The following is a 13830-nucleotide window of genomic DNA, read 5'->3' as shown; positions in this document are numbered from 1 at the left end:
ATAAAGTTACAAACTTTCAGTCGCCGCCGGTGTCTACGATGCACACAACACATAAAAAGTAAGGAAACGCACCTCGTCCTAGCCCATGGACACGCCGGATGCGCTGCCGAACACCTGGTGGGTGTGCCTGCCGTCGTCGGGGATGTAAGGGTACATTGCCCCTATGTGTGGTTTTGGTAATTAATGACAACCCCTATGGACTAATGTGTTGGATTCAAGTATGGATGCCATGAAGATAAAGATACACCTTGTATATTAGCATCAACATCATCGATCAAGATAGTATGATAGAGCATGAGAAGATACAAGGTTGACCAATACGAAGAGTGAAGAATAGATTCAAATTTGGTCAACGCATGAAGCATGAAGAATGTGCCACGTGAAGTCATGTGGTATGCCCATGAGAGGATGACGACAAGTGGTGATCGTCATCAAGGTTGAGTTGGGCAAGTTCAAGTTGAGCATCTCGAGAGGATCATATGCTTGAAGCTTGCTGTCCATTTGATGATAATGGACATGTGAAGATGTACATCAATGGAGCTTTCCCATCATAGTGTATGGGGGAGCATTTGTGAGTCTTCACGAAGTAACGATGATCAAGTGTGGCATTCTGGCTTGAGTGGAGCTTGAAGAGTTATCATCAAGATCAAGCGGGATGCACAAGGAAAAGGTATCGCCTTGCTAGGTTTTCCTTTTACCGGTCTCAAGGTGGTTGATGGGAGACCGGATTATAGGATAGATAGTCGCACTATCAAGAGGGGCTTTCGGTTGGGTAGCTTGATCACATCGTCTTAGGGAGCTCAATCCTTTGCATACTTTGTATATCCCTATTGCTTCTAGGTGTTTCTCTGTGAGAGGTTCTTGAGCTTGTTGCTAGCTTTACAACAAGCCCAAGTTCATCGAAAACGGAATCCGCATGCATCTTCTATTGCGTTTTCGAGTTTGGACGTCTTCACCGTTTCTTGACGGTGGGAGACTTCCTCTCTAAAAACATCTAAAAATATCCTGTGAGGAGTCTCCATATTTCATGTCAATCGGGGTCCGGACACAAAAGTTATCACAGTTTTTGTATAACATGTTTTTCCGGCCCTGCTGGCCCGGTTTCTCACTCGGCGTGACCGGCCGTCCCACCGTCCGGCCCGGTTCAAACCGGCCCGTTGACTGGTGCCAACCGGGCCATGTATTGTAAGACACAGAAGTGTCCCGGTCATGGCCCGGTTTGGACCGGCCGGATCCGGCCCCTCGTCCGGTCTGACCGGGCGGTGGACCGGCCTCCTCGGCGCAGGTTCTGCGCGACAAAGACACGCCCCGGTCACGACCCGGCGCCTGGTCCGGTTCGGACCGGCTGGTCCGGTCTGTGGTCCGGTCTGACCGGGTCCTGCACCGGACGGCCCGGCCCTAGGCCCGGTTGACCGGCCTCCTCGACGGCTGACTTAGCCCAACTTTTTCCCAACGGTTATATTTGCTGTTGGGCTATAAATAGCCCTTCTTCCACCTTGGGCCAAAAAAAAGTTCTTTCACTCTCTCTCCTCCATTGTTGACTTTGAAAAACTTGCCCTCTCTCTTGATTCCCCCCATGATTCTTGCTCATTCTTGAGGGATCTAAGAGAGGAGATTTAGATCTACAATCCCCACCAATCCATTTCTCTTCTAAGTGAGGGGAACCCTTTGGATCTAGATCTTGGAGTCATTTTGTTGATTTCCTCTTTGTTCTTCCTCTCTAATCTCATCCTAGCATTTGTTGCTTTGGTGGGATTTGAGTGTGAAGGACTTGAACACCTCTAGTGTTCTTGCTTTGCATCATTGCATAGTGTTGAGCTCTCCACCACGATTAGTTCGAGTGAGAGACCGTGAGCTTGTTACTCTTGGAGGGAGACCTCCTAGTTGGCTTGGCGGTTGGTGCTCCGATGATCTCTTCAAGGAAGATTGTGAAGAGGCCCGGGCTTCTCCTTCGTGGAGCTTGTGAAGTGGTTGTGGAGCTTGCCATCTCCGGAGTGGAGGAAAAGCTAACCATAAGGAAAGGGCCATTATCCTTCGTGGGTGTGGCTCGAAGAATAGGGTGAGCCTTCGTGGCTTTGGGGAATCCTTCGTGGGACCTCCACTCCTCCAAACGTGACGTACCTTAAGGAACGGAACACGGGAATACATCCTCGTCTCCGCGTGCCTCGGTTATTTCTATACCCGAGCTTACTTTCCTTGTGATAGCCATCGTGCTTGAAGTACATATATCTTGCTATCACTTGTGATTCATATATCTTGTGCCTATCTTGCTTAGCTCTAGTTGTTGTTGTTGCACTTAGTTGAGCCTAGCATATTTAGGGGTTGTGCTTGTAAACTAAACGTTAGTTTAATTCTGCATTCTTACAAGCCAAATCCGTAAGAGTTTTTAAACGCCTATTCACCCCCTCTAGGCGACATCTCGTCCTTTTAGGGGAAGAGGTGGCCGGGAAGGTCGGTGCCGCCCGTCACATGGCCCTCGGTGCAGCTCAGGTCAGGCGAATCGTTCAGGTCGGGGAAGCGGAAGGCGCCGCTGCCCCGAGCCGTTGAATCCGGCGAGAACGGCGCGTTGTTGTCGACGGTCATGTCGATGTCCCCAAACTCGGGGGAGTATCGGGCGCGGCCGTCCATCTGCGACAGCCGCATCTGCGAGATCGACGGCGTGTCCACGGTGTACCCCGTGTAGTAACCCGGCGACGATGGGGACCTTGAGATGCCGTTTAGGCCGCCACCCAAGATCAGGCACGCTTCCGCAGAGGCTGCCACTTTCTTTGCGTCGATGGCGGCGATGAGGCGCCTCCTGCAGTCGGCCGTCATGAGGGAGCGGTGTTCCATCTCCTTGTCCCAATCCTCCTGCGACATGGTCGCCGGCTTCTCCTTCGGCGCGACGGTGCGCGTCTTCGGCGGCGCCTTCGTCGGCGCCTTCGCTGCCTTTCTCTTCGGTGCCATGGCGCGACGGTGAGGGTTTTTAGGGTTGGAGGCTGGATGGGAGATGAAGTGGCTCGCGGGAGAAATGAGCGGCGGAGGGGACAGGGTTTTGGGGGAGAACATGTATATTTCGTCGGCGTGTGGCTGACAGGCGGCTCCCACGCCCAAAATTTTCAGCCTCGAGAGGCACTGGCGCGCCCGATTCGCGCCCTTGGCGAAGGGACCGACACGGGGTTGCCGGCACTTCTATTGGGCTCGAAAAAGCGCCGGTGCCGTTTGGGGCACCCCGGTGCGAGCCCATTTTCGCTCCCGACCCCTAAATTGCTATCGGGGGCGCCAGTGGAGATGCTCTAAGGGCATCTCCAACACTCGACTGAAAAATGCTCCACGGAGCAAGCGCAGCGGCTCGACGTATAGTGACCGGGATTATCCACGGAGACACAAACGCGGTCCAAATATACGTCGAGTTTGCGTCTCCACGGACGCTGCGCGGTCGCGCCAAGTGTCCGCCGAATCTCACGCAGGACCCGCTCGTCAGTGGCTCGGACGCTGCTAACATCTCGCCAGTGGTCATTGCCAGCCCGAAGAAATAAAGTTGACCGACACCAACACGCCAACCACTTGCGATAGACGTCCTTGTCGCCGCAGCCACCATGGATTCCGAGGAAACCCTCAGAGGCACCGCCCCAGACTCCCCCATAACCCCAATGGAGACCGCATCTCTGGCCGGGAAGCTAAATCGAAGGCGCCAAAGAAGTTGTTGTCGAATGAGGAGAAAGGCGTCGAGGCCACTGAAAGGATCGTATGCCGCACCTAGAGGGGGGGTGAATAGGTGCTAACCAATTTTTAGTTCTTTTTCAATTTAGGCTTGACACAAAGGTAAATTCTCTAGATATGCAACTAAGTGAATTTACCTATATGACAAGATAAGCAACTAAGCAAGATATAGCTACACAATATAAGAGATAGAATAGGATAGAGGTAACCGAGAGTGGAGCACGCGATGACACGGAGATGATTCCCGTAGTTACCTTCCTTTGCAAGAAGGTACGTCTACGTTTGGAGGAGTGTGGTTGCTACGAAAGCCAAACCAACGAACCACGAAGGCTTCACTCGGATCTCCCGTGAGCAACGCCACGAAGGCCTAGCCCACTTCCACTAAGGGATTTCCTCGAGGCGGAAACCGGGCCGTACAAGGTTCTTGGGGCACACATCCACAACTGAATTGGAGGCTCCCAAATCTGTAACAATACAACAATCAACAACAACACATCAACACAAATCAACTAGGGAACCAAATAGGAACACTAGCATGAGATCCCTCAAACAAATGAGGGGAAATGAAAAACGCTTCGGTGAGGATGTAGATCGGTGTCTTCTCCTTCGAATCTCCAAAGATCAAGAGCTTTGGTTGGGGGAGGAAGAAGATCTTGCAGATCTTGTGTTCTTGAGGTGGCTCTAATGGAGGTGAAGCTTGGCAGATTTCTTGTGCAATGATTGAGCAAAGGGGGAAGGAAGAAGAAGAGGGGTATAAATACCCCTCCCCAAAATCCAGCCGTTGGGGCTTCCGGGGGGCCGGATATTCCGGCTTAAGTAAGGGCCGGATAATCCCCCCCCCCCCCGGATAATCCGGCCTCAGGTACAAAACCGGGACAATGTCCGGCCAAAAATCCGGCCTCTATCCAGACAAGCTTTTCTTCAGGTCCTTAGCCATTTTAGAGGGGGCCGGATATTTCCGAAATGTCCGGCCCGGATAATCCGGCCTTGGGACAAAACCGGGACAATATCCGGGCAAATGTCCGGCCCCTATCCAGAAGTGTACTGTGCTGCAATTCCTCGAGTCCTTAGCCGAAAAACTGGGGGCCGGATATTTTGGAAATATCCGGCCCGGATAATCCGGCCTGATGATCTTTTTGCTGTTTCTTTTTGACAGAACTGACCACATCCAACACACATACAAATATATCTATATAATCCCTGTACCACTTAAACAAACATTAGTGTATCACATACATTGACATCAAACACACAAAACATAATATGAGAGATGTTCTTTCAATCTCCCCCTTTTTGGTGTTTGATGACAATATACAGATTGCAAGAGAATCACTATAGAGACAAGCATGATGGCAAAACATAGAGGCACTCCCCTACATGTGTGTGCATATAAGTAATTTGCATTTGAATACAAATACACAACACATAGGAGCGAGGTGCCTCAACACAAGAAGGTATCCATCATGAGCTCTAACAAGAGACATATACATATATGAAGTTGAGATAGGATGCTAGAAATCATACCCATGTGTAGATATATGATACGGAGATATAGCATCACACATAATATAATAGCCTTGATCTCAACATATAGAAATCCGAAAACCATAACAATGTCTCACACCACATAGCACATAGTCTCACACCACATAGCACATAGTTTTAAACGGAACACAACCAAAGCAAATAGTTCAAATACGAGGGAACACAAGCAATAAAGGAATGATAAACGCATATGCTTGTGCCCAAACCATGCAAATCCCGAGAGAGTTCCTAATAGAACACTTCTCCCCTTTGGCATCGAGACGCCAAAAAGGGGACAAGCGCGATGCTACTCGCCCCATGGAGATCACTCGGAGGCATCTTCATCATCGGACTCGTACGCCGCTTCTTCTTCTTCTTCTTCATCAGTGTCAGGGGCATCCGGAGAGCGGCGAGTGAGGATGGACCTTTGAATGCAATAATCAAGATCACTCCACGGAACCTGTGCAGAATGCCACCCACTGTAACCTGGGTGAACTGGAGGCTGAGGAGGGGTCCTTGCTCACCACCGAGCTTGTGCGAATAACCGCCCGAGTATGCTTAATCTCGAACGCTCTCGGCTGGCCGCATAGTTCTCCTTATGGATCTCAATATTCATGCAAAGGATGTGACGCTGAAACCAACTAAGCCTGTTCACTTGTTTCTTCATAGCCGGGAGGTCAGGATGGCGAGCAGGAGCAAAACCACTAGAACGAGCATCACCCATGAAGGAGTCAGGTGGAGGTACAGCAGAAGAGACTGGCTTAAGCTTGTAGGCCTTCTTGATAGAGTGCTTCATCAAAGGGTGCCCTCTCAAGTCTTCACCACTCACGCCCGCAGTGTTGTTGATGAGGAGCTGGATATATGGTGCATAAGGTATAGTGGTCCGGGAGACCATGGCATCATGAATCTCATTGAAGATGAAGTCCATGACATCAATAGTGTAGTTACGTTCCCACCTAAAGCTAAGGTACATGAGATCCACAAGTGTTCCCCGGATTGCATCATTGTTACCACCAATTGGAGAGATGGTGGCCCGAAAGAACCTGAGTAACTGACCATAGATGGTAAGCAGCCCCTTGGAAGAACCAACTTTTCCAGCTGATGTATAGAGATCAAACAACACACCCTTATCTGCCCTCTGAGGTCCATGGAGACGACGACCTCCTTATGCAGGAACTCCAAGAATACCAGCAAAACGGCGCAAGGTGGCCCTACAGTGAGTGGAGCCAGTCATCCATTCCATAGTGCGGTCCTCATCTTTCTGGATGGCCAAAGTAGCAAAGAACTGCTTCACCAACTCTGGACTATAGTCACCTTGAATCTTCATGAGATCCTGCAAGCCCATCCTACCAGTCACCGAGATGGCATCCTCAAAATGATTGTTGACTGCCAGAAGATCCACATCGATAGCTTGCATGGGTCGCAGTTTCTTCATGGGCTCATAGATATCCTTATAGATGAACTCCTGCTCCATGCACCAGAATTTTCTGCCCTCTGTCTCTTCATCCCTTGGGAGGTCTTCATACCAGTTCTTCATGCGGATAGCGGAATAAGAGACATGGTCCATGGTCTTGTAGTTTTCCCTTGAGGCCTTGTTCTTGTGCCTAGAAGCGGAGGACTTGCGAGGAGCGTTGGGCACGAACTCATCACTTGAACGATCAGCCCTTGGGCGTCTCCGAGCACCCCGAGAAACACGACCTGTGAATAGCAAAGACGGATAGCAAAGAGAAGATAATGCTCATAAGTCATGTATGATACAGTAATGTACTCTAGAAACATACTATAAGTCGGTACAAGTCTAGACACGATAGATTAAAACAGAACTGCAGCGGCGATGAAGCTCCAGGCCGGATAATCCGGTGTCCCACGGGGGCGGATAATCCGGCCAGGCCGGATAATCCGGTCTTTGCGGGGGCCGGATAATCCGGCCCTGCGAATCTTGCAGTTCTTCCAATCAAAACTTTTCTATGACCAGATCGGCCTCATAGCATGCAAGAGGAGTATACTACACACGATTTGGAACAACTAGACACCAAATCCACCAAGAAAATAGCACATACAAATCACAACACCTAGGGTTAGGGATTGTGAGTCATACCCGCATCCATTGCGAAAGCCGCTTGGAGGAGAAGGTAGATAGGGAGGAGGGGCACCCGATCCACCCAAAAACTCCGAGAGGGAGCGGACGGGGAGTCTCCGGCGAGGAGGAGGAGCTCCGGCAGCTGAGGAGGAAGAGGAGGGCGCGTGGGGGGGAACTGATTGTTGTGGCAACTGTCCTCCCCGCGGCCTCTCTTAGTCCTCCCGCAAAACGCCCAGGCCGGATTATCCGGGGCGGATAATCCGGCCCGGCCGGATATTCCGGGGTGCCAGGGGGCCGGATTATCCGGTTTTCTGGAAAATTCCAGAATACCGGAAATCCTGCCTTTCTTTAGTTGGTTATTTGCGTGAACCCATATGTGGTGCAATAATGTATCACGTCACATATAAGATGCATATTTACCAATAAGATGGGGCAACCTAGATCATCCGACCGAGAAACCTCAAACTCCAAGTTTTTACCAAACATGACAAATGAGCAAGATGGAAGTGGCTTATATGAGAGTGTAGGCTTAGGTTTAGAGGGTACAAACTGTTAATGGTACATGATCACTCAAGTTTGCAAGATATGAGCAAATAAGGCCAAACTAGAGTGATTTCCCATAAGAACATGGAGTTGTCAAATAAAAACGATAAGATCCAAATAACTCCAACTCTTCACAAAGAAGAGTGTGGTGGCCTAGGCCACCATATATGAGTGTTGTGGCATGGCACCGCGAAGATATATCTTGGGTCCAAGCCACTACTCATCATTGAAGCTCACATATCAACATATGATATAAAGAGAATGATATCTTAATGTTGGCATTATGGGGGAGGGATAGCTCAATAATTTAAACACGCACTCCCCCTATTTCCATGCCCACATCTAAACCAAATAAAGTTTTGAGACAAAGGTGTGTTTGCAAGATGGTCAAGCTATACTCCTTGAATCAATGATATTTAGCTCATTCCTCAAATAAGAGAATCTTGCTTCATCAAGAGGCTTCGTGAATATATCGGCAAGTTGATCTTTGGTAGGAACATAGATAAGCTCAATATCACCACGGGCAACATGATCCCTAATGAAGTGATTCCGGATCTCAATATGCTTCGTTCTTGAATGTTGCACCGGATTATAGGCAATCTTGATGGCACTTTCATTGTCACATAATAGAGGCACTTTGTCACAAATGACACCGTATTCCTTTAAAGTTTGCCTCATCCATAACAATTGAGTGCATCCACTTGCGGCGGCAACATATTCGGCTTCGGCGGTGGAGAGAGATATACAATTTTGCTTCTTAGAAGACCAACACACCAAGGACCTACCAAGGAATTGGCAAGCCCCGGAAGTTGATTTCCTATCATCCTTGTCACCCGCCCAATCCGCATCGGTATATCCATTGAGAATAAAACTTGAGCCTTTGGGGTACCAAATACCAGGGGTATCAACCAAATATCGAAAGATTCTTTTGAGAGCCATCATGTGGCTCTCCTTAGGAGAAGCTTGATACCTTGCACACACACCAACACTCAACACTATGTCCGGTCTAGATGCACAAAGGTAAAGCAAGGATCCAATCATGGAGCGATATACCTTTTGATCCACCTCTTTACCATTGGGATCTAGAGCAAGATGACATTTGGTAACCATAGGAGTGGCCACACCCTTCATCTAGGTCATCTTGAACCTCTTGAGCATGTCTTGGAGATATTTTGCTTGATTGATGAAGGTTCCTTCCCTCAATTGCTTGATCTCAAAACCAAGGAAGAACTTCATCTCTCCCATCATAGACATCTCAAACCTATCGGTCATAAGCTTTGAGAATTCATCATTGAAAGCTTTGTTAGTAGAGCCAAAGATAATATCATCAACATATAATTGGCAAACGAAAAGCTCCCCATTGACCCTCTTAGTAAAAAGAGTGGGGTCGATTAGCCCAACATCAAACCCACGGTCTACCAACAATTCCTTAAGGTGCTCGTACCAAGCTCTAGGAGCTTGTTTGAGACCATAAAGTGCTTTATCAAGCTTGTAGACATGGTTAGGAAAGTTGAGATCCTCGAACCCCGGGGTTGCTTAACATAAACCTCTTCATGCAAAGGACCATTAAGAAATGCACTTTTCACATCCATTTGTTGTAACTTAAAGTTATGATGTGATGCATAAGCAAGAAGGATACGGATGGACTCAAGGCGAGCCACGGGGCATAGGTTTCTCCAAAGTCAATTCCCTCAACTTGAGAGAACCCTTGAGCCACCAATCTTGCCTTGTTCCTCACAACATTTCCAAACTCATCTTGCTTGTTCTTGAAAATCCATTTAGTGCCTATAACATTGCGGCACCCCTTTGGCTTCTCTACTAAGGTCCACACTTTGTTGCGCTTGAAGTTGTTGAGTTCTTCATGCATAGCTTCCAACCAATCCGAATCTTCAAGGGCATCAAATACTTTCTTGGGTTCCACTAAGGAGATATAAGCATGATGATTGCTAAAGTTAGCCAATTGCCTTCTTGTGGAAACCTTAGCCCTTACATCACCAAGAACCTTGTAATGAGTGTGTCCACGAAGTTCAAGGTTCCTATCTCTTCTTGCTAGATGACGGGCGTCGATCTCCTCCTTGGTTTTTCTTGGCCTTGGAGGAGTCACTTGATCAACCTGATCATTTGGGTCCCCGTCTTGACTTTCAACTTGAGCTTCCTCAATTTCTTGAGGTTGCTCATCCTCATGTGCTTGATCTTGAACAATATTCGGAGAAGGGCAAGAGTTGATTGGATCCTCATTGGAGCCATCATGAATGCTTGGTTGATCTTGTCCTTGATCTTGCACACAAGAGGGAGGGTCTTGTTCTTGTTCTTGGGTTGGTGCATCATTTGCTTCACTAGGTAGGGTTTGTTGATGTTGAGAAGATGAGGGCTCCACCGTGGTAGAGCATAGTTCTTCCCGAGACGCCACACCGTGTCCCTCAATGGGGCGGAAAAATCCCACACCCATTCTTACTATGGCATCTTGAGGTATTTCATCACTCTGCACAAACATCAACTTGCCCTACTTGGGAGCCATCATTTTCTTCGAACTTCACACTACAAGATTCAATGATAATCTTGGAAGATATATCAAAGATTCTATAAGTGTGAGATTCGGCAACGTAACCAACAAATATACCCTCCAAAGCTTTAGGAGCAAATTTAGATAAATGAACTCCTTTGATTTTGTAGAAACACTTACACCCGAACACCTTGAAATATGAGATATTAGGCTTGTTCCCGGTGAGTATTTCATATGGAGTCTTGTTCAAGCCCTTGCGGAGATAGAGCCGGTTAGAAGAGTGACAAGCGGTGGAGATGGCTTCGGCCCAAAAGTTATAGTGGCATTTATACTCCGCCATCATAGATCTTGCCATATCCATAAGAATCCGGTTCTTCCTCTCCGCAACACCATTTTGTTGAGGGGTGTAAGCAGCGGAATACTGATGACGAATCCCCTCATCACTAAGAAAATCATTGAGTGTATAGTTCTTGAACTCGGAGCCGTTGTCACTTCTTATTGCCATAATGAGGAGGTTGTGTTGGCGTTGCACCTCGGTGGCAAAGTCAATGAATATTTGTTGAGTCTCATCTTTCGTCTTGAGAAAGTAGACCCAAGTGTATCTTGAGTAGTCATCAACAATCACCAAGCAATGTTTCTTCGCACCAAGACTTGCATGAGTGACGGGACCAAAGAGATCCACATGAAGGAGCTCCAAGATCCTCTTGGAAGAGATGATAGTCTTGCTTGGATGCGGAGAGTCATGCATTTTGCCTTCAACACAAGCCCTACAAACACGATCTTTGGCAAAAGACACATTTTCCATTAGTCCCACAATATGGTTCCCCTTGTGAAGACTTTCCAAAGTTCTCATGTTGACATGGGCCAAGCGGCGATGCCACAACCAACCCACATCCGCCTTTCCGAATAGGCACATCGCACTTCACGTGGTTTTCCCCGAAAAGTCCACCACATACAAGTTGTGTTCGCGATACCCAACGAAAGCGACTTTTAGAGTCTTGCTCCACAAGAGGACCACAATATCATAATCAATAAAGACGGCGAAACCCATCTTGACAAGGGCGGAAACGGAAAGTAAATTGTAACCAAGGGTTTTGACAAGCATGACATCCACAAGTGTAATGTTGTGTGCAACCACAACCTTGCCAAAACCCAATACCTCGGATGTAGAATTATCGCCAAAGGAGACGGTGATATTGTTTATGCTAGGCCTCAACTCCTTGACGAGGTTTTTGCCGCCGGTCATATGACTTGTACATCCACTATCAAGTACCCATTTTGAACCTCCGGCGGCATAGTCCTACATGAGATCAATTCTTGGATTTAGGTACCCATTTCTCAATGGGTCCTCTTTTGTTAGCAACAAGGGTCTTTGGGACCCAAATAGACCAAGCAATATAACCATCATATGGGCCAACATATTTAGCATAAACATCACCATAATAATCTTTAAATAAAACATAGTGAGGGTTAGCAATTCCCGCATCATCATCATTTATGGTTTTGCCCTTGGAGGCTTCACCATTAGTGATGGCTTTCTTCTTCTCTTGTGCGGGCTTGGCCTTTTTCTTGTTTGCCTTCTTTGCCTTGGCATTATAACCAAGGCCCTCCTTCCCATTGTTTGATCTTTGCTTACTCAAAGATCATCCAAATAAAGTTTACTTTGGGGAGAGGAGGCCTTAGCAAGTTCATCCTTCAACCTAGCATTTTCCTCAATAATATTTGCATGATCACATGAAGGAGTAGAGGTGCTAGGTATGTCATATGAAGCGAGCCTAATTTGAAGTTGCTCATAAGACTTGGAGAGGAGAGAGTATTCACTCTTCAAGGCTTTGTGTGCCTTGTCTATATCATCTAGATCTCTCACAAGTTTCTCATGATCAACACCAAATTTGGCCTTTTCCTTTGAAAGCACTTTAGTCTTAGCTCTAGCAAGATCTCTAGCTTTAGTGAGCTTGTTAATTTTATCTTGAGGATCTCCAAGATTTTCTAACCTCTCTTCAAGAGAAGCTATGATTTCTTGGCTTTCCTCAAGAGCATTTCTAAGAGCATGTAGTTCAAGGGCATCTTCTCTCTCTATTTGGCATTTTTTCTCAAGAGTACCATTTAGTTGAGCCATACGAACCATGAGATTTGAAACATGCTTTTTAGTATTACCTTGTAGGTTAAGAATGAAATCATCAAACTCTAGCATTTCTTGTTTCACTTTTAGACTAGCAAGATCAACCCCTAGATCACTTGAAATGATAGGCATAGAGGGGTTAGGAGATGATACCTCGGAGGATTTAGCCATGAGGCAACTTTCTTCCTCCACATGAATGACCTCATTGGGGGATTCACTTGGTGATGAAGAGTTAGTGGAGAGGGAGGCAAGAGCGACCAATCCATTAGAGGTTGCATCTTCTTCATCATCAACATCATCATCTCCGGAGGTATATTCTTCTTGAGTTGATAGCACAATAGATGTGTCCAAGGAGGACCTTGCCATGAAGCAATGTGCATTCTTGATATGAGGACTCTCATTGGGGGATTCGAAGAGGGATGAAGAGGGAATGTTGGCGGTGACAATGGCGGCCACTTCCTTTGAGCTTTCTTCATCTTCATCATCACTAGAGCTTTCAACTTCATCGGAAAAATATTCTTCCCTAGTCACTAGCACAATTTTTGAGGGCCTCTTGCCCTTCTTGGTCTTGTTGTTGTAGAATTTCTTCTTGGGGGCTTTTGAATATTTGCCCTTTGAATCTTTGCTCTTGTCCTTGGGAATGAGCCTTCCACCATGAGTTTCCCTATTCTCATAGGGGCACTCGGCAATGAAATGGCGCTTGTCATCACAATTGTAGCAAGATCTTGTCCTTGGGCCCGAACTTGTGAACCCCCTTGAGTTGTTTCTCTTGATGTTGTCTTCCTTGGCCTTGGATGGGTCAACCCAAAAGGAGTTAGCATGGAATGCCATGTGGTCATGGTAGTGGTGTTCCAAGTCTTCCGGATAGGACATACTCCAAGATGCCCTATAAGATTCTTGAGGAATCACTTCTTCAACGGAGTTGACCGCCAAGGCAAGGTTGGACCCTTTTGTCATCCCAAGAGCTCGATTGCGAGAATCATGAGAGTTTTGCTCAAGCACCTTGAGAGCTTACATCTCGTGCACGACTTGTTGAGAGGTGAGAGAGGAAAAGCATTCTCTCCCGACAAGAGTCTTGACATCAATGGGTACAAACGGCATCATGCATTCAATGTACTTCTCCTTGATCCAAGAGTCATTGATGTGGGTGGCACCAATAAGCCGGAAGAAATCGGCAACGGTGAGAAGTCTTCCATACATGACTTCATGATCTTCATCCGGTAGCCTCATGAAACCTTCGGCTTTATTCTTAAGAGCATTATATTTGTTCCTCCTCGTGCTCTCACTTCCAATGCAACTACCGGCCAAACCATCCCAAGCTTCCTTGGCGGTGGTGTAGGTCCGAACACGATGGAA

The sequence above is a fragment of the Lolium rigidum genome, chromosome 6, assembly GCF_022539505.1.
Source record: "Lolium rigidum isolate FL_2022 chromosome 6, APGP_CSIRO_Lrig_0.1, whole genome shotgun sequence".
In the NCBI taxonomy this organism is placed as follows: Eukaryota; Viridiplantae; Streptophyta; class Magnoliopsida; order Poales; family Poaceae; genus Lolium; species Lolium rigidum.
Note: the sequence above shows the minus strand (reverse complement) of the source record.